This window comes from Ascaphus truei, chromosome 3, assembly GCF_040206685.1.
Source record: "Ascaphus truei isolate aAscTru1 chromosome 3, aAscTru1.hap1, whole genome shotgun sequence".
In the NCBI taxonomy this organism is placed as follows: Eukaryota; Metazoa; Chordata; class Amphibia; order Anura; family Ascaphidae; genus Ascaphus; species Ascaphus truei.
Window position 1 is genome coordinate 117,622,556 of NC_134485.1, and position 27,591 is coordinate 117,650,146.

The window sequence follows — 27,591 nt, forward strand, 5'->3', positions numbered from 1 at the left end:
TGTTTGGAAGATTGGCAGGATGTATGTTGCCTGGCATAGTGCCACCATGCCAGTCAATTTTTTTGGTGGGTTGTGTATTAGAGGGTGGGTAGTACAGTACATATTGTAATGTAAAGTAACCTGCTACAGTATTGTGCCTTAACCCCTTCATTGCCTTAGCGGACATGGCATGACCGCTAAGGTAATGAAGCTGCTTACATTTTTATTTATTGTGTGCATGAGCTGGGGGTTTCCTGAGCTGAACAAAGTTGATTTCAGCCTCGGGGACCCCCTACTTTCTGAGATACAGGCCCCGTTATGGGGTGTCATTATCCCTCTGCTTTGTTTAGATCCCACATGGATTTTAACATGGCGGGGATACCGGCACCCCATACCCGGGCCTGTAACTCGGGAAGTAGGGGGTCACCAAGGCTGAAATTAACTTTGTTCAACTCAGGAGACCCCCTGCACACGCACATTATGAATACAAATAAAATGTAAGCAGCTTCATTACCTTAGCATCTATCCGCTAAGGTAATGATTTTTTATTTGGGGGGGTTGATACTAGTCTGCAGGAGCAGCGGGTCATCTGAGTTGAACAAAGTTGATTTCTGCCACAGAGGGCGAGCAAGAGCAAAATCCGGGACCGGGCTCTGAAAACCCTGCATGGATTTTGCCAAACCTCATAGTATCCCACCCAATCCAGCATTAACTGCCATTGACATGGGGCTTGATGAATCTGCCCCAATATGTTTATTAAGGTGAATATCTTGGAGACAGCCATTATTTGTGACACAGAAAGCACATTGTAAAAAGCCGATAAAGGAAGTAGCTGTGTTTTTTTTAACCCTTTGGGTACCCTAGGACTTTGCCACTACATCATGAGTCTGGCATTCCAGCGCCCCCATGATGTCGTGGCTACGTCATGCCCTTTTTGTGCCCATTTCCCATGGGAGATTGTGTGCAGAACACCATCGAGATGCAGGTGAATGGAATAGGAGAATTCCTCCTCTTCTGTTTCCAGATTAAGTTATGTAATCGCTCTGAGGATTAAAAGTCTGGAATTTGAATCAAAAATATAATTGAAGGAATCTTGTGCCACAAGGATACATTAAAGTAGCTTTCATATATGATTTAATTCATTATTGATTATAACAGGTAAGCACGCCACCCTCATTTTATTAAGCTATAGGGCTTCATTTGAGTCGGGTGAAAATGTATTATATGATATACATAGAAATGGGCTCAGAAGAACCATATGTTGCAAAGTTAAATCCCATTATGATGTGCAGAAACTGTGTTACCACAGCAATAAATGCAAGAGCAATGTTACAATAAAAGTGCAGATCTAATTGAGTAATGTAATTTCCTAGTTTCCTAGTGCAGAGCTGGGAAACATAGTTCAGACTTTCAAAATGCCTCCTGGCTATTAAGTCATATAACATTTGTTTTTAATCTTGGTGGCTTGGACTCTCACTAATTTTAAGAGTTTTTTTTAAAATTACAAACATATGTGTGTAAAACAAGGATCTCACATATTTTTTCTAGTTGATGTTATCCATCTGTTCTGTAAAGAACAGTTTTTCCCTTCTGTGATGTCCTTTAAATAAAATCATTTTATTGCACCTACATTCTACTGCGCCTCTGTGTTGACTTTTGGGAAATTTCGAATAAGAATCTGAAAAGGAATTGCTTTTTATATTCACTGTATAGCATAGAATGGACCCTGTGTGTACTTTTGCTCATCAACATTTATGTATCATTTTCATGTTGGATCATTGTGGATACCACAATTTGCACAGAAACGTGCAATATTTTTAACCTGTGCATATATTAAGGCTGCACAAACACTACAATACTTAACTGAAGATTCTGGGGCTGATTTAGTGTTGGTTAACGACAGTGTTATTGTAGAGAAAACTCACCATGTGGTCGTAAATGGTCAGTTAACCCTTTAAGGGTCAGAGGGGCTGCATCACCAAAAGGTCCCCAGGCACAGCGTGGTCGTGTAACCAGTCAACGGGGTGATCATGGGATTGCGGCATCTATGATGACAAGAACAGAACAGGATTTCTCCTCTCCCACTCCTCAGCGGTCTAGATCACATTCAGAACATGATTTCCGTAGAACAAAAGCTGAAATCCCATGGCACAGCCACTACATCATTTTGGGTTGGCCAAAAATAGGCGTAAAAGACTGTTTGCGTGGGAATTGTTGATATATGACTTGGCAGGAGGAGCGGAAGCATTTCTATACCTAATTCATTTAAATAAGCTCAACATTCGTGCACTCACGTTAAAAGCCTGTCTTGTTATAGCTTTCAATTTTGTGTTAGATTAATGGATATTCTTAATGAAAAAACAAACAAACAAACAAACAAAAAAACGTTGAATTATGCGCTAATTGGATGACACAATAAGAACCCTACAGTTACAACATGCATTTCCTGCTCTATTGATACGCAGATGCTGCGTGGCAATGCTTGCTATTCTTCAGAATAGACCAAGACCTTGGAGAAGAAGGGAAAGCATTTGTAGGGCTGGAGTTAATGTATGTGGCATACGTACTCCAAAGGTAACGCCTCTCACCTCACATCATCACTTACATTTTGAAGCTCATTCGGGGCTGACCTAGAGCCTAAAATACACATTATAACAGTTTTACTCCAATGCTCAAACTACTCACTGCAGAGTTTCCTTCTGCTAGGCTCAGCTGTGGAAGTCTGAGGTCAGTGCCAAACAAATTTAAAATGACACATAGAAAATTATAGATCGTCAATGGAGCTAATCTGAGACCTCATTATTGTATTTTAAAACCAGCTGCTAACGACTCTGTATGGCTTAACTGTAAACAAGCTCCTAATTCCAGAAATAGCAATTGCTAACATTTTAATGCCACCTCTATTTTTGCAATTTCGTCTAAACTCTAGATAGGGTCCCCTGTGTACAGTATATTCACATCTGAGCTGCTTTTCCTAAAGCCAGAGTTACCGTGGACTTAATGATGATGAAAAATAACAGCAGCTTGTGCCCCTAATATGATAGTTCAATAGTTGTTTTCAATGTGCATCTCTTGGTACAGAGTTTCAGGGCCCTTTCCCCCTTTTTGTACCCCTGCATCAGTTAGCAATTTGGGGTGTGTCGACGTGGTGAGATTTATCCAATGCACATATTGCAGTGGGAGCCATTCATGTGTACACCTGGCTGTTATCCCCCTCCCCCCCCCTTTGTTTAGTAAGATTTGAAACGTATACATTTTTTTAGCACATGTACATTTCTTACATTTTCTGCAACAACAGAACAACTGAACAGTATATAAAGAAACTATGCTAAAGTACTAACATTACATGTATTGGAACATCTAGAGGACATGCATTGGAAGGCAAGTAGAGGCTGGATGCTGGAGCATCCTATATTACCAAGTCTCCTCCGCAAGCTTCGTTCATATGTCCAACATTTACCCACTATCTTCCATCTCCTATGACTTTCTTTATATTTCCTTGTCCAAAGATTTTAACCAGCAGCAATTACATTTAAACGTGTGGATGTACATTTCTGTATTGTTTTACCTATTATAATATCCAACTAAATGCAATTTGGGATTATGGATTGCAATAATAGGCGGCCTGTTTCTTGCAAGAGAGGGATACTGTTTTTCTTGTATCTTTATATTGCTTTAATGTCTGAAATCGTTTGGAATGTTGAATTGGAACAAAGAAGTGCTTCAGTACAGATGTACAGTACCAACACATACTGTCTCCGTGAGCGCACGAGGCTGCAATGCCAGAGCGCGGTAAGGCCGAAGGCTCGATCACAGCCAAGAAAGCAGTCAGGAGAGAGGTAACCTTTTCTGGCGCCGAGGCAAGGATATAGAAGGGTATGCTTGAGATTTCTTCTGTTGGGCTGTGACCTCAGGAAAGGGGGAGAAAAAGACAAAACATGCAGGAGGCATGGTGGTGTTTTCGTCTCTGCTGCCAGGGATCAAGTTCTGTGCTCCAACGTGAATTGCTTCCTGGAATACACACGATCCGCTCGCGCGATGACGTCACCAGTGTTTGTCCTCTGCTACGGTGGCTCAACGGTGCCAAAACACCTTCCAACGCGTTTCGAAAGCTCTAATAATGTCTCTCTTCGTCAGAGAGAGGATTAACTCAGCAGGCTCCATGGTTCTGTGTGTCTCCCTAAGCAGCTCTTATACCAAAATAATTTTTATTTGTGTAAGCTGTATTGAAGCAGGGGGCCTCTGGACGTGAACCCCATTTAATTCAGCTCCGGGGACTCCCTGCTTGAAGAGATATAGACCTCCTTAGGGTGTGCTGGTAGCCGCTCCGGCTGGGGTTTAACGCTCCCACGCCACATGGGCCAAGTTGGAGTAGCTACCGACACCCACTATGGAGGTCTATATATCAAGAAGCAAAGGGTTCAAGGAGCTGAAATAAATGGGGTTCACCTCCGGAGACCCCCTGTTTCAATACATTATAGGAAAATAATATCACAGTACATACATACAAACATTAGCCCCCTTCATTACCTTAGTGGCTAACCGCTAAGGTAATCAAGGGGTTAACCCTTACCGCTACCCTCCTGGAGGTCTAACAAGCCACCCCAGGGCAAGTACCCCCTTCACCCACCCCTCTACCCCCACCACACAAGTAACGGGCAATAGCCCTATAACCAAATATGGCTAAAAGAGCTTTTGCCCCTATCAAATATACTGTACAGTACTGTCCCGTACTTTACACCTTTTTACCAGGGTCATTCATTGAGCAAAACAAGGTAATTAAATAAATTGAAATTTATTCACACAAATTCGCCTTCACACACTGATACACAAAATACACAAAAATACTTACTTTGGGACTGGGGTTGAAAACTAGACTTTCCTAGGTGCAGGGAACTCAGTAAATGAGTTTTACCCTGACCAAGACTTAGCCCGGAATTCCCTGGAACTGAAATAGGCATGAAGATCCACACGCCACCAGTACGTTCTTTCCTGACCATGAGTTACTCCAAATCCTCTGGAACTCAAATCGGCATAAAATTCCAGCTGCGTCCGCTACGCTTGATTTTGAGAACTTGGGCTCAAAAGTCAGGACTTCGTTTCTGGCAGGCAGGCTTTTCAGGCTTGAAATCGAAGCTTGTTGCTCTGCTATTCGCGCAGAAGCAACTTTGAAAAGCCTGCCCACGCTCTTACTACAGGAGTACTATTCTGAATTTCATTCACAAAACTCAGGAGCCAATCATCGCATGGGAAAATTCCCAAGCAACCACTCAGAGCCAAGCAGGCTAGAAAAGCCGGGTCAGCAGGAAATCTGAAATAGCCGAGGGACATTCGCAAGTTTGCCACCTTCGTTCCTGGCTAGCTCAATGTCACCTGCTGGGACAGGCTTCACCAGGTCTAGCAGAGTAAGTGGCAGGCCGGACGACTGCCATTGATCTCCGGACCTGGTACTCCACCTTTTCCCACTGACCAAATGCTATTCTCTCCTCTAGCATCCTCTGACTGCTTTAAACTCCGATGTCCAGCAGACTTACCGGCACCTATGGGTTAGCTCGGGCAGCCTGTTTGGGCATCGGTTCTGAATGGAAAAATATATTACATTTAATTGGGGCACCCACAAACCCTACACTGGTTCTGGGCTACCTTGGCACTAGCTGGACTACCCCCCTTAACCTAGGGATTCCCTCAGCTACAGGCATACCTATTCATCCCTGTGCCTCATTCTCCTTTCTGGACTATGCTGAAGTAGGATACCCTAGTGGTGAGTCGTGCTTGAGTTTTCAAGGGGAGCTATTGCCGGGACAATGTGCCTACATGAATCCAAGAATCAGGCATGATTCCCGGGTACATTTATGGGGGAACCGACAACTCCGGACCCCAACCTCCTAGGCACATTCTGTTAACGGATCCTCTGCAAAACCCCATTGAAACTCATACCCTAGCAATCCCTGCTTGCTGACATGCCCGGAAAAGGAAAAACACAAAAAAAATACTTTTATTGCATACAAAACATTAGAAAGATACAATGTTATTGGGCTCAAGAACTAACTCTCTTGGACCCTTATACATGGATCAGGGATAACCAAAACGGGCTTAACCTTGATTTGAGAGCCTTGTTACCCCTTACCGTCACAATACATTATAATAAAATAAATGACAAATTATAATGCAATACACACTACATTAAAATTAAACACTAGAAATTTAATCCATTGATTGTCACTGTGGCTAACTATGCCCTCAATGGGGGCATACAGTTGTGTGAAAAAGAAAGTACACCCTCTTTGAATTCTATGGTTTTACATATCAGAACATAATAGCAATCATCTATTCCTTAGCAGACCTTAAAATTAGGTAAATACAACCTCAGATGAACAACAACACATGACATATTACACCGTGTCATGATTTATTTAACAAAAATAAAGCCAAAATGGAGAAGCAAAGTAGTAAAAAAAAGTGCAATTTAGCGCTTGTGTAAACAAAATTATACAGTGATACAAACAATAGAACAAAACCTGTGATACAGTCTATGATGAAGGTAGTCCTTGAGCTGCCCGGGAAGTTGATCCGGTATCTTCCAACCAGATGAGAAGATTGTGTAGAATAACCTCCTATGGCGCTGACGATAGGAAATGGAATAAAGTCTTGTGCAATGGTTTTCTTCTTGTACTAGGAACCTCAGAGAGGGAGACAAGAGATAAACAAAGAACACCACAATAGTGTATTACCCTTTGGACAATAGATAATGTGATGGATAAGGTATAAAGAGCATTTATTAGTTAAAACAATTGTTAATACAATTGGAGTAAAACATGTATTATGCTAATAAACAGTAGATCAATCTCCTGCTGAGTAAATGAGAAAAGCTCCCAAGCGCTTGTGCTTAAGGAAGCTATGTTGCTCCGCCTTTGGTAAAAACTGAAATCCTACTCACCGTCCATGAGTAGGACATGTGCAATGGTTCGGGGTCTTTTGCCAGGACAAACCGCTCGCCATGGGGTGCAGAACGTCTGTTCGTGCGGGGAGATCTCCTGCAATGCTCGTGGTCTCTTTGCCAGCAGAGTTTCTTCCAAACGTCTCCTGCCGCTGACGTCACCGCCTGGTAAGCACAGCTACGGTGTCCCTGGATGGCCACAAACCTTCCTACGCGTTTCGAAACTCCAATTGATGGGTTTCTTCGTCAGGGATGTTTGCTGCATGGGAATGTGCCTCCTTTTAAACCCCCGTTAATTCAATAAAGTTAATTTTGGATCTATTGTCCAAAGGGTAATACACTATTGTGGTGTTCTTTGTTTATCTCTTGTCTCCCTCTCTGAGGTTCCTAGTACAAGAAGAAAACCATTGCACAAGACTTTATTCCATTTCCTATCCTCAGCACCATAGGAGGTTATTCTACACAAAATGGAGAAGCAACAAAGAAGAATTGCGGCAGGCGGAGGTCCTTTGTCATACCAAGGAGAGGCTATCGGGCACCCCAACAATCGTGTTCTTGTCCAGTGAGGTCGAATTGTACCTTAATACACTTACTGCGATTTAAGACTGGGAGCATGAATCTTGATTAGTTCAGAACACCTATTCCATCAGACATCCATTTAGTGAGTGCATAATTGTTGTCAGCACTGTTTGAGCACTATTTATTTTGTAATTCACTCATTTGTGCTTTGTTCACATATTCCGGGGTTCCCGGAGTTGAAATCTGGGGTTTACCTCCGGAAACCCTCTGCTTCAATGCAGTATAGAAAAATAAAAATAATAAAACATTGGATGGCTGTTAGAGCTGCTCATGGAGACACAAGGAGAGACTGCTTCTCTCTGGGACTACTCTATGCATCTATTACAGAATGTCTGGCCTGGGACAATTAACACTACATTACCCAGTCAGACAGCAAAAGTACTGCTTTCGGTTGCCGCAGATTTCAGCCTGTCTGTCTTCAGCAACAGAGGCAGTAAATCTTACAACAGATTTAAGTCAGACATTCAGACCCTTATTTGAGATCACAGCCATGACAATTGGTAGCATGCCATGTACAACTAAGATGCACTACATTTATATTAATATATATTTGATGTATATGTCATCTATATTTTCATAATGATATGTATATATAATTTATATCACATTAAATATTAGAAACAAAATTCACCTCTTGTATCTTGAAAAGGAATTACAAAAAAAATCAAATAATACAAACCTGACAAATACTTTATTTTCATGCAATATTTTTCATTAAGCAATTTTTCACTAGAAAGTATGTACAGTATGCATTTTTAATCTCTAATTTAAAAAAAACTTTATTATTAGAACATAATATACAACAGTAATTGAATAATGCAGCACACAGATAAATAACTACCAACGTTCATGTTACAAGCACATACAGAATTTCTGTGTGTAAGGGATGTATTCGACATGGTCAAAAACGTCTGATAAACGTAATATGATAGCTTAACAGAGAGACTACATCTATTTTATATACCTTAATAAATTGAAATGAATGTTTTAGATTTTTTGTGACAACTATTAACCTTTCAGTACAGGAATTGTTCATTTAAATGGATACATGTGTAGGTCTATGGGTACAGAATGCAAATAGTGGTATATTTCAGGAACAAAAACTTCAAAGAGTGTAATGTTGGACTGGTGCAACACAAACATTTGTTAGTCCACTTTCATCTTGTTTAACCCGGCATTAAAATATAGATGACTCAAGACAAGACCCAGATCTTTTATTGATGCTAACAGCGACCTTTCCTCCATGACATTAATGTAATTAAACAATTATTTTAGTTAAAATTGCTAGGGGGTCTGGTATTTGCAGTTTTGGAGAATGTCTGAAGTAAGTTACGCTGCTAAAATGTAATGTTGTATGAACAGCTTATCAGTTTAGAACAGACAGTCTTTGTGATGTGCCATTACAATAACAGTGTAGCACATTGAACTTGTCTATCACAAGTCTAGTAAGACAGTTATCAGTTAGTTAATGGCATATGGACTGTCGAACTGGATTTTATGTTTTTTTTCTTTTTTTTAAGAGTAAAATCAGCGTGAGAGCTTTAAGAGATCACTAAACAAAATGTAACCTAATTGCTGTGTGTTCATTTGCCTGTCATTACCCAGAATCCTTGCAGTGGAAGCACTGTATGCTACGAGATAATGGTGAAAAGCAGGTTGCAGACCTGTCCTCACAAGTGATATTTTTATTGGCAACACCTACTGTAATTGTCAAAATTCAACAGTTCATTGCCGTGAAGTGCACAAGTGTGTAAACGTATCAAACAAATACACTAAATACAATATACCCACAGATCCCTTGGATTGTCAGTTTGAAAATTCAAAAAGCATTAAAAAAAATCAGTAATTTAATAGTGTAAATGCCTACTAATTTGCAAGCAGATGTCTGCTACAAATACATGAAAAGAAAGAACCACTGTATGCAACACAAAATTGCTCGAGTCTGTCTTTCTTGGACCGGTATAACATTTCTTGCCATTGTTAGGGAAGTTGTAATCTGAATGAACTCCCTCATCCAATTACGGTGCTGCGCGGAGAGATCAAGGCCATGTGTTCAATATACAGATGCAGCGGCCATAATTTTACGAAATCACGCGGTGTATACCACGGAATACCCATGTGATGACGCGGGATTACTTCCAACCGTACCGCCTTAAGACACGAGTGCAGACGAGTGAATAAAATGGCATTTTAGAGTTCTGGCTTTTAAACACCTGAAATTGATGCAGTAGCACAGTAGCACAGTAGCACAGTACTGTACACATTACAATTCATTCATTTCATTGCATTTAATTGCACACAATCCATAAAATTCAAACAAAGCAACTGTGATAAACACGTGTGCCTGGGGCGATTAGCCGCGTGGAGTACAGCAGCCCACACGAAAACGGCGCCGTGATGCCTTAAAATAACGGCCGCTGCATCTGCAATAATGATAACATGACTGTGGTGTCAATATGTCTCTGGCACTTTATACCACAATTTAATGCTGAAATGGCTAAAATGCGACATCATTTTAAAAATGTGTAATATAAAATGAAATCTGACCCAGATGAAATATTAAGTAATTATTGTAAATGTGTTGTGTATGTGGCCCTATTATAATTTGGCTATAGTGTGCATAATTCTAAGCCTCCAATGACTTCCAATAGATGAAATGCCTTTCCTGCAGTTAGGTGGGGGTGTTATGGTAATAATTCCACAATACCAGGTTACCCAGTTCTCAGTATGATATCCGTGCACCATATCAATTTCATGTGTCTAGAAGATACATTTTATACATCCATTGGTTAAATTCGAGGACTGGTGGTAAAGGTTCTTTTTTGTAATTGACCCATTCCTGAGACATACTGTATAATCCTGGAAATAATTACTTATGCTAGAATTTCTTATTGTAAACATAGAGTACAATAAATATGGAATTTGTTGAGGGAAATATAATATCTGAAATTATTAAATGTCTAACTTGAAATGCTATTTTATTTTGTATAACTGTTTGAACCACAGTAGTAAAACACTTTCAAATGAGATTTATCTTTTAGCTGATAACATTTCTGAATGATATTTTCTTACTTTTTTTAATAATATTTCTTCCCAGCATAGTGGTGAAGGCTATGTATCAAAGCCTTTCAAAATACAATGGGAAAACTAAAATATTGTTAGCACGAATGCCAAGATACTGTTTTCTATGGCCTCATAAGCCCATTGTAGTGTTTTCATTAGAAATATTTGTCACACTAAAACCCAGTGAGATTTAAAAGTAAGGTACAAAATCCATACACACATATACAGTATATAGATATATAAAATCATATCTAAAATGTTACACTTTATTTGCAGCTTTTTGTAGTGTTTCATTTAATACCATTCCATCAATTCTCAAGTATTTTAACTATAATGTGTGTATTGATGCTTGCATTTCTCTTTTAATAGAAAAGTACCTTGACTTTGAATGTATGTGATTCATCAAATGCAATTTAGTGAAGCATCCTAAATGTAGTCTCTTTAAATGGAAAATGAAAGCATTTTGAATTCTAGGAATTACATGGCACATCCATTTTGATGTCCTTGGGTGTCCACTTAAAAATGTACTGTGTTATAATTAATACAAAGTTATACAGAGGCACTCCCAATGCCAATATGAGTACAAGAAAAACACAAGAGAAAATCTTGGTGCAAGCTAACCAAGCGGTGGTCAAACTGAATGGGACTGCCTGGGACTCCTGCTGTATGAATCTGATGGGCCACAGAAAATGTTCAGCATTACTGGGGTATTGTTGGTGATTGCCCCAGATTTTCCAAGGCAAATTTTAGAATACTCGTCGTCTCACCTGTAGTTATGCAAAAATGCTATGGTTCACTGCATAGTAGTAGGCAGAACTAAAGTAACATTTCGGGGACACAGCCCATTCCTCAGACAAAGCCATCTGTGTACTGTAAATACCCAAGCAGTCTTTTAAATAGCACCCAGAGTGCCCTTCACTTGTATCCCATAACCAAAACCACAGCACAGATGCCCAGCTGCTCACACGAGGTCCACCATTGTTGTTACATCAGACCTGAAAGCATCTCCAGCGTTGCTGCCTGGCAACCAAACAATAACACACAGTCAGCACGTCACGCAGGACGGACGCATAGATCCAGAATAACATAATCTTCTGTAGTCCGGTGTAGCCACAATTTACAACAACTAAAACATAAAGTGGGTGGAACAGGGGACTTATCCCTGTTAATTACTAAACACCACCTGCCTGATTAGATTGTTTACAAAAAGCCTGCCTTTGAGACAGGAAGTGACTGACTCCTTAGCTCTAACTGAGAGCTGACCTTTGGAGCCACCACAATGTCTTGAGTTCTGCCAGCCACACAGCAGATTGCATGATTGCAAGACACCCAATAAGACTTCTAAACCTGGATGCTGATATTTTTCTGTGCACGCACGGGTGCGGTTCCAGGAGAGCAGAGAAGCTTACTCTACAGCTGATAAACAGATAAGACTTTCATTATTAAGAGACTGCTTATATCTGCTTATTTTCATGCTATGTGTTTGGGATGGGAGAAATGCTTAACTAATGGAGATGTGAACTAAGTGCAAGGATTTTACTAGAAATACTCCCAAGTGAATGGAAGCTTTGTTCCCCCCTGTGTTTGGATAATTTCCTGATAAAAAGGAAAAAGCACAATAAAGCCTATTATAATTTCACATTATAACGACTCCAATTGTGTACCTCTGGGAACGTACATCTACATTTGGAGTCCGAGGTGGGACAAGAGGTGTCTTTGTAGTTAAAAAGGACCGGAGATTTTTATGTGAAATTTTTTTTATGCTTTTTGCCTACAAACAGTCTGAGGAAAAAAAAAAAAAAAAAACCTCATGCAGCAGAGATCAGAGTTAAAGGGACACACCACTGAAACTTACAAAAACCCAGAAGAGACTGCTGAAGTAGCTAAATCTTATTTTGCCTATCACAAAGTGTAATATGGTCATTGAAATAGTGGTTTTTGCCTTTCAGCCATAGTCAGGGTTCAAGAAGTGAGTCAGCTCTTGGAAAGGGATAGGTGTTTGTTGTTTTCAAAAGTTTCGCTGATGCAGTGAATACAGATGGTGACCCACGAGTGGTACTGATTTTGCAGATAAAGGTTGCCACACCACATAGGACTACCAGCTGTGAATGGAGTACAGGTATATGTAGAAAAGTGTGAAAATTGATACAAGACTGTGCTGAAGCAGGGGAATTTTTAGCAAACCAATGCTGAGTGTAAAATTGCCCTATAGGGGGAAAAAGTGATTTCTGAACTGTGTAAAAGGTTTTTTTCAAAACCAATTGCTGAGTGTTGAGTCACCCTGCCAGGAATGAAAGAAATAGTCCACTGCAAAGAATGTTTTTTTTCTGCAAGTAAAAAAGTCTGCCTATATATATCTTGGGAGCACAAACAGACACCCAAAGTGTGAAGTGTGAATGCCATAATACCCAAAGATGAGACTGAAAATTACTGAACTCAGGCAGAAAACCAAATTCTGTTGCTGAAGCGGGGAGATTGCACCCTGCAAGAAAATGGTGTAAAGCAAATAGACTTTTTTTACCTAGCAACTGCACAACTTGTATACCTGATAAAAGAAAATGCATGCACAGTACTGTTGATATTGAAAAAAATTTATCCAAGAAAGAAAAGTCTACAGAGATGCCTGTGAAAGCTACGACCTCTACAAGCAAAATATGCCCATCTGTAGGACTACCACAATTGGGGGTTCTAGCAAATACAGTGGCAACAGCTGCAATAGCGCCTCCTGAGGTCAGGAAGAAAATTACACCTGATAGCCTAAAAATGGAGGACAAGATTCAGCGTTCCTGTAATGAACCCTACCCCACGGAAGAGTGGCCCTTCCAGTCCAATAAAGAGGAAGACATCTCTTACGGGGAACCCGAACCGAGTCACACCCACAAAACACCCCAAGAATGGTGGGGGTGCCTGAACTCGGCACGAACAGAAAAGACCGCTCCCTTTGATGACGAATATGATCAACAGGAGACAGAGCGGGAGCAGCAGATCACCCAATATTTCTGTCAGCTAAAGCAACTGCAAGAAAAGCCTGGCGTATATAATGAAGCTGCTAAAATTTCAAATGAAAAAATTTCTAAAGGGACGGTGTCATCCAAATCAAAAAGGCGGAAAAAGAAAAGCAGTTCTTCACTTACCGTGGAAGGAACAGACACGTCCGCAGATCCTGTGGAGGGAAAGGGGGACCGAGTTGCCCTGCAGCCTAGAGAAAATGGAGAATTCATCCCACGGTTAACCGAATATCCAGAGGGCCCAAGGCAGAAGTCGTGTACCCCAAAGAAGTGTCTGTCCGGTGCCAACAGTGAGGAACCCTCAACTAGTCATCCCAGGGAAGCGGAGCCGGAACCAGTGAGTGACGATTCCTTAACCAGCCCTGAAGACGCCCTGAAAATTGCCAGGCATGACTGTGATCTGCTCTGTGAAGAATTAGGAAGAGAGAGAAAAAATAATACTGAGCTACAGAAGACTGTGCACGCAATTTACTCTGCGGCCAAGACCGAATTGGAGGATCTCAAGACTGAGCTCGATATTGCAAAGGCTACTATCTCCGCCATGGATGAAAAGCAGAGCCAATCTGATAAAATGGTGGCTACGCTAAAGCGGAAGTATGAGGAGGCACTGAAGCAGATGACAGTCTTCCAGCAAGAGGTTCACACTCTTCGTATAGAGCTTGATGCCTCACATCATAAGACCAACAGCTGCCGCACAGACCTGGATGTTTCCAGAAAGGAACTACACAGTCTCACTGAGGAGCTGGACATTGCTAAAGAAACTATTGGTAATCTTGGTACAGTTCTCAAAGTCTCTCAGAAGGAGCTGCAGACCCTCAACCTAGAGAAGGAAGTCTCACGCCAGGAGATTGTCATTCTCAAAGCAGATGTGCGTAAATGGAAGGAGGGCTGCAAAGAAGCCCTAAAGAATACAGAGACTGAAAAAAGAGAAAGTTCAAGATTAAAAAGAGAAAACTTAAAACTGAAAGAAGAATATTTTCAGTTAACAGAAGAAATCAAGGAAAAGTTTGACGCAGAGCACCGACTGCAGAACCAACTGCAAGGTCTGCATACACACCTCCAGTATGCTGAGGAGAAGCAGCAAACGCTACAGGAAGTAAAACTGCAGGCTGCTAAAGAGGTACAAGCGCTGCAGGAACGTCTGAATACCCAGTACGTCCCCACAGAGCAGTATGAGGAGCTAAAGGCCACGCTGCATATCTTCAGAGCATCGTTGGAAGCGGAGCTTCGATACCAGGTGACTCTGTATGAGAGGGAGCGTGAGAAGGCTCAGAAACTGGAGCAAGAGCTGGAGAGACAGAGAGATTGTTCCATTCCCTTGAGTCAGTACACCAAGGAGAAAACAGATGCAGCGGCAACCTTGACGACAAAAATTACAGAGCTCCAGAATATGAAGGAGACTCTGATACAGATTCCTCCAATACGGAAAAAGGTATTGGCTCTGCCCAAGCACTAGTATCCCACAGTAACTAATGCCCGTAAGGACAAGGGTACAGTGAGAGTTGGGAACTCCACGCAACTTCAAAACAAAATTACGAAGTTTGAGCCACCAAAGAAAGCACTAGCCAAACCTACAGCTGCCCAACAGGCAACAAACAGAGGTAGGAGTGCAGAATCAAAGCCAGAAGAATCCTTAGCTGAAGAAGCTGAACTGGCGACTCCGTGGTGTGGAGAAGCTGCAGAAAGACCACTTCAAGAGCAGAAAACTCTAAGGGCTAGTCCTAACTGCTCTACAACTGTTGCCATACACTTTGTCTACAAAATGAGGAGTGCCCGACACAACAGAAATCTCAAGACCACGCACGTGATAAAAAAGACCTTACCTGGAAAAAGTCCTCCTCGAGTGACTGAGGAGTGCTGATCTCAAGCATCTTTGGGAGGAGACAAAAATAAACTGGAGAAAGGGCTCCAATCCCAGCGGGACAGAGGGTTCTCTTCCTCCATCCACTCTCATTCAAGTCACAGAGATATCTAGAATGAGAGTGGAAGGATGGACTTTGGCCATGGTAAGCCCGAGCTTCCCACAAACAGGGGAGGTATGTAACAGGGGACTTATCCCTGTTCAGTAATGTTCCTTTAATCTAGCAGTGTGGTAGTTAATTACTAAACACCACCTGCCTGATTAGATTGTTTACAAAAAGCCTGCCTTTGAGACAGGAAGTGACTGACTCTTTAGCTCTGACTGAGAGCTGACCTTTGGAGGCACCACAATGTCTTGAGTTCTGCCAGCCACACAGCAGAGCTGATTGCAAGACACCCAATAAGACTTCTAAACCTGAATGCTGATATTTTTCTGTGCACGCACGGGTGCGGTTCCAGGAGAGCAGAGAAGCTTACTCTACAGCTGATAAACAGATAAGACTTTCATTATTAAGAGACTGCTTATATCTGCTTATTTTCATGCTATGTGTTTGGGATGGGAGAAATGCTTAACTAATGGAGATGTGAACAAAGTGCAAGGATTTCACTAGAAATACTCCCAAGTGAATGGAAGCTTTGTTCCCCCCTGTGTTTGGATAATTTCCTGATAAAAAGGAAAAGGCACAATAAACCTTATTATAATTTCACATTATAACGATTCCAAATGTGTTCCTCTGTGAACGTCCGTCTACAGGGGCCTATTCTAGTAGCCATCATAAATCATCTCACTGTGCCTGTTATGCCGCCGTTTTTTTCAGTGTACTGTATTTATCACGGTATTCATAAAGGCTACTAGAATAGGCCTCTTTCCCAGAACCAAAACTTATGAGGATCGGCGATGTGATATTCACCTCTCTTGTCATGGAACAAGAATCACATCTCTGTTTCACCCCCCCCCCTTTCCTTTGCAGCTTCTGCTTGTCAGTTTCTCATTGAAAGCTGCATGTATTTTGCTCTGTACACACGCACAGTGCCTGTGTGTTAGACACAGTGTTGCAATCCCTGTCTCTGCATTATGCCAGTGAGTTGCTACAGCAACCTCAGCCTTTCTAGCAGAATGGGCTAGTCTGCTCTCTCCCCCTCTGCTTTGCTGACAGATGGTCTGTGCCCAGGCTATCTTGTTACCCAGAATACACTGGCACTTCCTTTTCACATTCAACACTGGCTGAGTGAGTACCTTCTGTTTACTCTCTACTGGCAAGGCCTCATCCTTTTCATCTGCCCTTACTACAAAGCACCCACAGAGAGATACTTTACCAACACAAACATCTCATCCACAAGTGCCTGTCTTTATTGCTGCTTTCCTTAATAAAGTGAAGAAAATATACAGGACTTGTTGTGGTTTGGAAAGAGGGCTGAGTTGAACCTATCTGGACTATTCATACCACACATGACTCTGGCCTCAGAATATCAGAATATCTCTCAAAAGGTCTCACCTGTGGATCTGTAGCGATCTGGCCCAGCTGCTTAGAGAGCTGCACAGAGAGAGTCGCCTGTTTTCAGGGATTAGCTGTCATTGAAAGCATATATATTATGGACTCATCCATTTTTCCAATAACCTAGATTTATTTGTTTATATTTGCCTTATACTAGAGCACTCTTACCACACTCCACATCTATACTGTATGTGTTGGGGGTAGAGAAGGTGGGTAGTAGGGTTGTTGTGTTTTTGAATGTTCATTGTGTGTAGCGAGGATGGGTGAAGGTGGAATTTGGCCCTTGGAGGGTGTTTAAACCTACCATGTGGGTAGCGGATGGGGTATTAACCGCTTAGGTAATGAAGGGGTTAATGCCACCCGCAACTCCCCTGTCCCCCGCAAAGCCTTAACACCCACCAAGGGCCAAATACCACCTTCAACCACCCCTGCTACCCACAATAAACATGGCACCCTTCATTGCCTTAGCGGTTAGCTGCTATGGTAATGAAGTTGCCTGTAAATGCATTTTTCATGCATCTGATTAATGCCGGGGGGCTCCGGTGCTGGTATTAATGTGAAGACCCTCGGCATCAATCCGATGCAAGAAAAATGCATTTATTTCTAAGTCCCTCTCTCGCTGCCGCCTCTGGAGCTTCACGCCAACTTTTTCTGGCATGAGGAATTTGGAAGGAAATCGCGATTCTTGAGTGGCGATTAGCCTCGATAAGCTAATCGAGGCTACTAGAATTGCACGAATGTCAAAACTGGTGATAATGGGCTTATCGCCGCTCACCTGGCAAATCTCTTTCTGAACTTAGCTATTAGGATCAGCTGTTTCGGAACTCAAAATCCAGTTGCCTTGTTGCTACCTTCTGTGCACCTCTGCCCCTATTGGCTGTCCGTACTATTTAGGGTCAGTCCTTCCACCAGTAAGGGGCTGAGCATAATTCTTGAATTCTTTCTTTTGTAACCTGTGCCTGTCACAAGCATCTATGCTTGGCCTGTCTCAGGCCTTCCTGTAGTGAAGCGCTGTTGCTGGATCCCCTGCGCTACATCTTCACTGTTCCAGTGGCCTGTCTGCAGTATACCTAGCTTCCAGAGGCTTTCATTGCTTCCAGTACCTACCCTGCTTCAGGAAGCCGTGCCTGTGCTGGATCTCCTACGCAACAGCTTCACTGTTCTGGTGGCCTTCTTGCTTTGAAATCCCTTCGCTTCAGCCTTCCCTGGTATTGTCCTTAGTTGGTAACCTCAAACGTTGGCCCTGTGCTGAAGCGCCCGCACTGGATCTCCTGCCCTACAGCTTCACTGTTCCGGTGGCCGTTCTTGCTTTGGAGTCTCCTCCTTTCAGAGGCTTCATTGGACTGTAGCCCCTATGCTACAGCCTTTCCTGATGCCAACCCGACCATCGTTCCTGTGCCACCTAGAAGAAATGGAAGGATTAGGAGAAACCTCCCACAGTAGAGCTCCAGAGAAAAATGAAACAAACAGCAGTCACTTGTTAAAACATTCGCATGTCAAATCCACGGTGATCCATCCAATAAATGATCCCATTGAAGCTCATATGTGGGGTGTAAACCAGCAATTAATGGGTTAATCAGGGAAGACCATAAGCCAACCTGACTCCCAGCTATCTTGATAAACAACACCCTAGAGCTGGATCCATGAATAAAAGATAACGTTGCAGTACTCACTGAAGCTTGATTGAAGAAATCTGGATGGGCATGCGCCGGCTCAGCAATGAATGCAGGTAAGGAGAGATTCCAGCCAAGGGAAGAAGCGCCGTGCACTGCCAAAGGCATTGCATGGCGCTTCTTCCCTTGGCTGGAATTTCTCCTCTCCTGTGCCACCTGCCTTGACCCCAGCCTGGACTTCATCTACTCTGCTATCTCCAACCCCGACCTGGCTACCCACGACAATGGAATCCACAATCAGGACCCGACTTTGCGGCTTCAGGTCAGTGTTTCTCTATAGCCACCTCAGCCCTGCGGTCTGGTCCTGTTTGTGGCGAGCACGTCTGTTACAGATTTACACTGTAACTACAAGGGATAAGTGACTACACAATAAAATGTGGATGTTACATCATGGATTAACCCTGTTGTCACAGATATTATGAAAGTGCATTGAATGCATATAGTGCAGATAGTGAGTAGTACCGTATGAAAATCAGTTGTACTGTGGCAACCAGCCCCCAGTATTAGAGTACTCACTGAATCCTCACTAAATTCTTGAAAATAGGACCCATCAGCATGCTCCAGGCAAATCACAAATGCAGCAGAGAACAATAGAACCTACGGCCGTGCACCCTCACCTGGGTTCCGTGCAGTGGCCATTCTGTTGAGATCAGAGGTGGGGCTCCACCTCCTGTGTAGCTACTTAACAGACAGCTGAGCTTCAGGTCATTCACTTTTTGATAAAGCTGCAAGAGAAGCATGAAATGTGTTAGAGTTCTACTCTTTCCCTATCTATAGTTTGCTATGTTGAAATAAAATAGTTTTTATCTTCTTAGCAGTCTAGCCATTTTTCAAGCAGTGCACAGCCATGGTTCTATCTTTCGCTGCTGGAATGGTTGGATTAAGTTCAATCAGCATTCCTAGGATAACACAGAATTGTGGCACATCAATGCGGTCAAACTGCAGAATTTCCCAATGTCCGTTACTGCAGGTAAATTTCAAAGGTGGAGTATGCCACTTCAGAAGACCTGAAGTAAGGACTGACCCATCTACTGCTCTGGCAATTTCTTCCTGTTTCTTGCGATGATTTGGTATCCCCAACCTTTTAGCAAAGATAAGTAAAAAAAAGTTACCGGCTGCTCCTGCATCTATGAGAATGGATACATCACTAATATGGAAACACTGGAGCAATACTGATGTTATACAGTAGGAAGACCATGACCCTGTTCATGGTCTTCCTACTGTATAACATCCGTATTGCTCCAGTGTTCCATGGCCATCTGTACTGTGTTAGCAGAACAAAGTGGAGTTCTTGGTTTCCTAATGCTCAGTAGGTCGACTCCCCCTACTGCCAAGTTGGCGCTCTTGTGCAAATTCTTGGTTTTCCTGGGACATTCATGCACAAAGTGTCCTTTTTTCACAATATAAACACAAATCTTGACTTTACATTCTTTCCTTTTCATCCTTAGAGAGGGGTCTCTGTGTTCCTCCTATCTGCATGGGTTCGGGGAGGGTTTCTTTAATCCACTAACACTGTTTTCATTTCTGATTGCGTCTCGGCTTTCATAAATTGTTTTGGAATCATTGCTCTATCTTTTTCCCTTACGTTCTGTTAAGCGGTTCCAATTGAAAAACCAAGTCCACTAACTCTGGGTATATAGTGGGTTTCACAACAATTGAGTCAAAATATCTTTAATCTCATCTCTAAGACCTCTATAAAACAGACACTTTTAACTGCAGGTCAAGCAGATTCTAGCACTAGTCGGTTGAACTGGGTAACATTTACCAAAATGTGCGATTGCTTGTCTATCAAATCTATTTGCTGGAACTAATCTAGATTATATAGCAGTGGCCTGTCTAAATTCACTAATGGGATAGCCCATGCAGCCATATCCCATCCCAATATTATAAACACTACTTTAGATTGGGAGTCAGAAAAGGCTATATGCAAGATTTAAAAATGAAGTTGACACGGTCACGAAATATCGTTCCGGTGACGTTAAAGGATAGCAGAGGGAAGGCAATACGAAATAGGTGGTGCTTCCCTGGGTGCTTTAGGGCCAGGAGGCCCTGTGAAATAAACATGGGGGAAGCACGCACAGTCTGTGGCACCCTTTCAATAGGAAAGGGTGTTACCTGAGCCTGTAAACGTCAGGTAGTCTGGCAGTTAATCCTGCTATAGCAACTCCGGATGCTGACAATTCTCCCTGCATGCCTTGCAATGTTGCCGACCAACCTCCCTGCATGTCTTTCAAATATTTGGCTAGATTTACCAGCAATATTCTGGTGGGATCCATGTACATAGAAGGGACTGATTACTTGGGCTTGTCAATCTATCAGGGGTGTGGAACCCTTGGAGGTAACATGGAACCCCAAAAACAACAAGAGACTGGAATAAGTTACATTGATAGTGTTTAATGCTCCCACCAAGATAGTAACACAAAAGGCAAAACAAAAAGATGTCTGCAAAGTCAGCAGCGTTACCTACAAAAACGATGTTAGCCAGGGAAAGATAAAAGAGCAGGGGATAAGAAGCACAAGTGAAATGCAAGGCACAAAAAAAGGTGTCTGAAAAGCTACATGCAAAAGCAATTGATAGCCAGGGAAAGACAAAAGAGCCGGTGGCAAAAAGTGCAAGGGGAAACACAAGGCAAAACAAAAAGGTATCTGAAAAGTCTGCAGAGCTAGATGCAAGTTTTGGTAGCCAGGGAAATTCAAAAAAAGCAGGGGGCAAGAGAATGGCCATACTGCTGCTCTGGAACAAAATAGTTGGCAAGAATCCATTAGCAGGCTGGGTGGGATTTATTTACCCTAAGATAAGATGGCCGCTGGCCACATGGCAGATTCTTTTTTCCTACACAGTAGAGCTCTACTCACAAGTTCATAATGAAATTCTCCATTTAATGTGGCTGTGAAGAACAGTGAAATAACAATGTTTCAGGTCCCATATGGACCTTTCATCACCTGATGAAAGGTCCATATGGGATCTGAAACATTGTTGTTCCACTGTTCTTGGGTGTCACATTAAATGGAGAATTGCATTATGAACTTGTGAGTAGAGCTCTACTTTGTATCTCTGTCGTTGAGAAGACCGGCACTTTGAAGAAATTGTTTCTGTGTTGTTTTGGTTGCACACGCATGTTTCTCCTCGCCTGGAGCTATTTCCCCGTTCTTTGGAATTATACTAGATTCTAGCTCTAGGCCAGAACTTCACTCCTCTGTGTGCCCCTACAAGTTTATGGGGAGTATTGCAGGAGGGAATCTTGACACTAACATGTGGGTCGTAGTGTAGGATCGGCCAGTATTTTAAGACAATTTTATGTACTTGTTTAGAATGGGAGTTTATGTGTGTACAAATGGGACACCCTTTTTTTGCTGGTTAAGGGTTATGAGCCAAAAATTCTCGGCTATATTTCTGGTTTATTTGTGTCACTGCCTGGCCCAGTGTTTTGTTATCATTGCCCCTTTCTGCAAATTGTCATTTTATTTGCTTTAATCTTGTTTTTAGTATGTCCTGTTCAATGACAATTTTCGTTACTCTGATCATTTGGTTATATGGCAGTCCCGTTTCTAGCCTGTGTGGGTGAAAACTGTGTGTGTAGTAAGCTGTTACAATCCGTCTTTTTCATAAATACAGTAAATCAGTTTCAATACTTTGTTTTCAAGTGTTATTTTCCCATCCATAAAATCTGCAGTGCTGTTATCGCTTTCTGCTGTGAATTTGATGGTCGGGTGACATGTATTCAAATGTTGTAGAAACTGAGTAAATTCCGTGCCCATGCACTTCCAAACCACAAAGATATTGTCTAAGACTAAATTTGTAAAGCTTCCAGTGACTGAGCTCCTGATTAGAACCAACGCTAACACCACCCTAACACCTGTCACTAGTTTTAAATACCTGGGCTTATGGTTTGACTACCACTTAACATTCGGGATGCACATTGATACCCTGACAACCAAGACCTATGCCAAACTAGGGGTACTTTACAGGAACAAATCCTCCCTAAGTCTCCTGGTCAGAAAGCGTATCGCACAGCAGATGCTAAGGCCAATTATTGACTATGGAGACATAGTATATGGCTCGGCTCCTCAAACCCACCTTAGCAAACTTGACACCCTCTACAATTCAATTTGTCGTTTTGTTCTCCAATGCAACTACAACACACATCACTGCGAAATGCTCAAAGAACTAGATTGGTCAACACTAGAGTCTATGCGCAAAGTTCACCTTTCCTGTCTTGCCTTTAAATTCTTCATGGGCAAGCTACCCAGCTACCTGAACAAGCTCCTCACCCCTACCACCTGCAGCACTTATCACCTGAGATCAGACTCCAAAAGACTATTCATGGTCCCAAGGCTCAACAAAGTACCCAGACATTCCTCCATCTCCTTCCGTGCACCCCAAAACTGGAACAACCTACCAGAGACTCTCACATCCACCACCAGTTTAAGTTCTTTCAAATCTAAGGCTGTCTCACATTTTAACCTGGTCTGTAACTGTTTCATACGCTCATAATATATATTTTCTTTAACTGTGCACGCAATGTCTTGTATATAATGTATACCCTGTTCATTTATGTAACTGTACTTGTAACCATGTACTATTTGTTTTACTCTGTGCCCAGGACATACTTGAAAACGAGAGGTAACTCTCAATGTATTACTTCCTGGTAAAATATTTTATAAATAAATAAATAAATAAATATACCAGCGCCAGACCAGGTAAAAGGCACTTTGTGTGCTATCCTCCCTGGAAAGCAGTTACACTGCACACTACCAGGATGCCCTGCTTCTGCACATACCAGAAAGGTAAAAGGGGGCATAGGGATACGCGTATCCCGGGTACAGTCAGGGGTCCCTAATTTAGTCGGAGCCCCCCCCCCCATATATGCCTGAACACCGGACCCGGTATAGGGGTTCAGAGTGTCTCCAACCATCCATAAGGTTACGAGAGTGAAATTATTTCTAAGTCCAGCTTCGGTACAATAGATGCAACTCTGAAACTTAACCTAACCATTATTTGAAGCAACTTTTTAGTAAACTTCTTATAGGAATGTCTAGGAGCTCTGAAAATGAACGTGCGTGTCTTTTCAGTAGATCCTAGGGGACGAGGGACTTAAAAGAATTTTGTGAGATTTTTATTAACATGGTGTATAACCAGTGGTCGACAAATCACATAAAAATCTACTCACAGAACCAAAAAATCTACTCGACACCTAGCCCCGACCCTAGCCCCACCTCTCTTTTAAAAAAAGAAATTGAATAAATTCCTAGTAAGAACTAACAACAACATTCGTTTTTGACATAACAGTTTACTGCATTACATTTATACTTTACTACAATTGATCCTTATTACAAAGTTGCGCACGTGCATGTGTGTGTGTGCGCGTGAAAATGTCGGATGACCTCACAAATATAGAAATAAAAGCCAGATATGAATGACTAGTTTCCTGAACCCTTTAACCAGTGTCTGGATGCCCTGCTGCACAATTTCTAAAGCAGCAATCCCACCTGGGATCTTACCTGATCCACAGTCCATCAATGTCCAGGTATCCCTCATTCCCGCAATGTTATATATTGGAGGGGAGGTGTTCCCTACCTATCTTCTGGGTTAGGGGGGATTCCAATGTCTCCCGTGTGAAGCTTGAGAGTCAGATATGGAAGAAAGTAGTATAGGTGATTTCAGTGTAGGTATAGAGCAGTTGATATATAGGGTAAATAAGATATCCAATGTGAGAGAGACACTGTCACAATCGTGCTTGCCAAAAACCGGGACCGGACCGCGGGGCTGAGGTGGGAGGTAAATACACCGACCTTAGGCCACGGAGTCATGTCCAGAGTGCAGATTCCGTGGGCAGACATAGCCGGTTCAGGGTTGGAGAAGCAGCGTTAACGTTGTCCAGGCTGGGGTCAAGGCAGGTGGCACAGGAGCGATGGTTGAGGATGCAAGCGAGGGTCAGAAACAGGAAGGCAGGTGCATGGCGCTACAGCAGCTTCAGCGTAGGAAACAGGAACTTGAAATGAGGCCGCTTCAGTGTAGAAAGGAGGAAGCTGGAGCGGAGTCATTAGTCAATAGTCATTAGTAGGAAACAGGAACGGAGCAGGGACACTTCAACATCGAAAGGAACCCCGTAAGGAGGACAGGGGTAGGACAGCACGAAGGCCACTGCAAGGAGGATAAGCAGCATGCCACAGGAACAATAAGCTAGCACTGGGAAACTAGCGCTTCGACACAGGATGGACAAGAGGGAACAAGCGAGGAGCTTGTGGCCAGCACAGTGACACCAAGGGAGATTTGAATTATGCAAAGCACTTCCTGGAGGGAAGTTCTGACTCTAAATAGCACAGGAAGGCAATCAGGCCACAGCTGCACAGGAGGCAAAAAGCAGGTGATTGCATGAGCAGAGAGGGCTTGTCTGGAACCTGCATAGCTCTGCAAGGAATGGTAGAAAGGGGGGGGGGTGATAGACAGCACTCTGACACAATGACTCAGCAAGGTTGCAGGGTGCACGGAACAGGAAGGGACCCTAATACCCTTCAGAAGTACTAACAATCCAAAAAATAGTACCAGCACTCTCTGTCTCACAGCTACAGATATAAGCGAATATCAGTGTAGGGCAAATGAATAATTTAATGACACTAATAATAAACTGAAAATATAGCAACAATAGCCAATACGCCAATGCAAGAATAAATATCACCATAGAGGAAATGAAAATATAGGTGGTAGAGGGGAAAGAAGGAGAAGGGGAAAAAAACACAAAAGAAAAGCAAAAAGGCCCCAGGAAGAGGGTTTGCTTATACTTGTTCACTGATTGATATCTGATATCTGCATCATGTAACATCATGTAAAAAAAAATTCAAGTCGGAACATGGTTTGAACAGCCAATCAGGTGGCTGTTAACCATTTTGAGGGTAAATGTGACGTCACAAGCCATATTTAAGGCCGTGACGCCTCATTTGAGCCCGAGAAGCCAACGAGACAGCATCGGCTGGGATTTAACATGGGGTATTTTGGATTGTCAGATGAAGAAAGAAGATAAAGAAGAACAAGAAATGGTTACAGATGAAGATAGAAGAAAGTGATTAAAGAAAGAAAAAAGAAGATTGGGGTACCTGAGCCGGATCTTCATGGCGGATGGCATCGGATGCTGTTGGAGGCCTTCAAGGTACGTGAGCTTCCTGTTTCCCCGTGATTCGGAGGGCCACCGCTTCTAATGGTAAGTAATATATAGAATGTTTGTAAATGTCTTTTTTTACAGGTTTTTTCATTGGATGTGATTTTTATTTTTTTGGGGGAGGCACATTGACTGATAATATATGAATCTGTACCACTTTAGGGTACGATTAATACATTATTATTACAATATTTGGGGAGCATTTATGGTTTGGTATTGCTGTTGGTTTTTTAATGTCAGTTTCTTATGTGGATGTCATTGTTTGTTTTTTTCATGCTTAATGTAATAAAATGTTTGCGATTGGTGTTCGTTTGTAGTTAATTTTGTATTATGTTAGTGCGTTTTATGGTTCTTTCAGAGATTGTTTTAATGTATTTCTTTGTCTTTTAATGTTTACATTAATTAATGTTGTTGTAATTAAATGCTTTGATTGGTTAGTGTTACTATTCATTTTGAGTTGATTTAGGAATTAATTGGTTTCATTGGTTAATGGTTTCATTAAATAATTGTTGATGTTGTTACTGCTTGTATTCATTGAATTAGCTGGCTACTGTTTTTATTGACTTTATTTAGGTATGCTAATGCAGTGTTTAATAATGGGCAAATAATCTATTATCCATATCTGGATAATAGTTATTTTGCACATTATTGTACTGTACAGTGTCGTCCGCCTTTAGTCTAAATCGGCTAAATCCGCGATTTTCAGATTATCCCGGTTATATGCGGTTTTGTGTCGTTTTCACCCGGAGTGAACTGCGTTATTTTCGCGCTCGTGATATTAGCATTTTATTCTCGCTGTCTGCAATACTGCAATGCCGTGTAAAAACTCAGGGGGCGTTTGCGAGCTGTTGTCTTGGAAGTCTAATACCTTCGCGGTTCAACCTACGTCAGTACACAATCTGTGTGCGTGCGCAGTAATTGTAAATTTGCATATTTAAAGTATACATGCATTTGCAGTGCTGTGCTGCTGTACGGTATATCTCATTTGAAAATTGTTGAAACGCATAGGCGTGTACAGTACAGTTACAGTGTCACATTTCGGCATATACAGCACTCTCCCCTCGCTCAGGATAATTAACTGCACTGCAGGGTATTTCAACTTCTTATCTTCTGTGCAATGCAGTACATCTCTCCCACACCATTCCTTTGAACGTGTGTCTGGTTTCAATCACATTCCTGCTCGACAGCAGGTGATTACTGCGCATGCGCCTGTAACTGCACCCACCACTGCTTGCTTGCCTGAGTGAGTGACCAAAAAAAAATTAAAAATTAAAAAAAAAAATGTATTGTAATTTTTTTATTTTTATTTTCTCCACAAGCCTGCAAAAACCATCTTACTGTATTATGATATTCAATCTGTGCTGTACAGTAGCTTTTGACTGTGACCCTGTGCGTTTGACTGCACATGGTTGATTTGTGTGGTTTTTTCTTATTGTATTTGGGGGTGTATTATTATGATGAACTGCCTTTTGAAATTAAATTATGTCTTTAGCTTTGAACTTCATGTGCCTGTCTTTAATTTTTAGAATCTTGCCATTGTGTATTGAATTCGTCCATAGCCGAGCTTGAAAGCCTCACTGCGCCTGCGTGTAATCCTTGTTCAGATGGAATCTTAGCTGCTTACTGCGCATGAGTCACCCAACCCGCCTCTCCACAGAGTCATTCGACAGACACCTGCACAGAGAAATTCATTTTCTGAAGTTAGTCATTGTGTTTTAATCCGTCCCTAGCCGAGCGTCAATCGTCTCACTGCGCCTGCGTGTACTCTAAGCCTCTTCGAGATGGGAGCTAGCTGCTTACTGCGCATGAGTCAACCAACCCACCACCTCTCCACAGAGT